We start from the raw sequence: 370 nt of genomic DNA, 5'->3' as shown, positions 1-370 counted from the left end.
GGGTGAGGAGCCCCAAGCTGGACCCAACCCTGCAGGGGGGTCTGCCAGGTTAGGCCAGCGCGACACCTCCTGCACGCCAAGGAGAGGCACTCTGGTGCCATCCTGCCCGCGGGCAGAACTGTGAAGGTGGTGGAAAACCTGCGGGTCTGAGCCTCACCTTAAACTCACGGTGTTTTGATGTGTGTTTTCTACACTTGATTTTGCTGCTTGAAGCAGCCCTGCGTATCAACCCTCTGTGCCCAGACCTGCACGCTTCTAGTTGTCGTAACTGGACTATTTCAGAGAGCAGAGCTGAATGTGCCCTGCTGTCCCCACCGTGCACTGCGCTGCAGTTCGGTCTCCAACGCCCCCGAACTCATCCCTCCAGCCC

At 59.2% G+C, this 370-nt stretch overlaps 1 protein-coding gene across 1 annotated transcript in view; it reads right to left on the bottom strand.

Annotated features, from left to right (window-relative positions):
• LOC104499078 (transcription factor 4-like) overlaps positions 1-370 on the bottom strand; it is a gene marked incomplete at both ends in the record, with an annotated part of 4,893 nt that overhangs the window by 2,767 nt on the left and 1,756 nt on the right. The gene's annotated exons all lie outside the window — the stretch shown is intronic.

Source organism: Buceros rhinoceros, unplaced genomic scaffold, assembly GCF_000710305.1.
Source record: "Buceros rhinoceros silvestris isolate BGI_N320 unplaced genomic scaffold, ASM71030v1 scaffold31648, whole genome shotgun sequence".
NCBI lineage: Eukaryota > Metazoa > Chordata > Aves > Bucerotiformes > Bucerotidae > Buceros > Buceros rhinoceros.
Note: the sequence above shows the minus strand (reverse complement) of the source record. Positions and strands in the feature narration are given on the sequence as shown.